This window comes from Micromys minutus (assembly GCF_963924665.1).
Source record: "Micromys minutus genome assembly, chromosome: X".
NCBI classification, from domain to species: domain Eukaryota; kingdom Metazoa; phylum Chordata; class Mammalia; order Rodentia; family Muridae; genus Micromys; species Micromys minutus.
In genome coordinates, this window is record NC_137970.1 from 104,292,210 (window position 1) to 104,293,087 (window position 878).

The following is an 878-nucleotide window of genomic DNA, read 5'->3' on the forward strand; positions in this document are numbered from 1 at the left end:
AGTTCCATGGGCTCTTGCAGTCTGGTAACGTGGCTATGCTAAAGCTCACTGAATCTTTGTCACACAACAACTGTGATAACATAAGAAAGATGTGAATTTAGGGTTATTGAGCTGCCTCAGCAGTTAAAAATGGCTGCCAACAAGCCTGCCATCCTAAGGAGTTTGATCTCCAGGAGTTACACTGTAGAGGAAGAGAACCTATTCCTGCAAGTTGTCCTCTCACATGCACATGAACATGGTGGCATACATGTTTGTGCATCTCTCACACACATACACACACACACACACACATACACACACACACACGCACACACACACACACACAAACACACAAATATAATTTTTTAAGTAATTTGAACTCCTGGAAGAAAGCAAAGCCAACCCAGTACCAGTAACTTGTGATGTACATGTGAAGAATTCAGGTAGACAAAGCCAATAGAAAGTCCTGTCTCATAGATGAATGAGAGTCCGGTTTACTTAGAATGGGACTAAATCAAGTAAGGGCTGTTTCAAACCATGTCTTCTAGTCTTTGCTGAGTGAAAAGAAAAAGAAAAAAGAAAACAGCATCAAGAAGCCTACTCCAAGAGTGAATAGATGGCCCTGTAACAATATCTACTAATTAAATTCAACTTGGTGAGCTTTAGCTTCCATGTGACTTAATTTGTATTGTCTCGGTATTGATTTGTGGCCAGCGTTAAGCATAGCTCTCTTAACAGCAAGCACATTTTAAAGTGCCACCCACAAGTAGGAAAACATGCAAATGTGATGTCTTCTAAAGTGTTGTGGTTCCGCAGTGGAATGGTCTATGGCTATTAGAGATGACAAGAATGTAGTCTGTGTTGATCTATGTAAATGTGCCTGTAAAATTCTGTTAAGT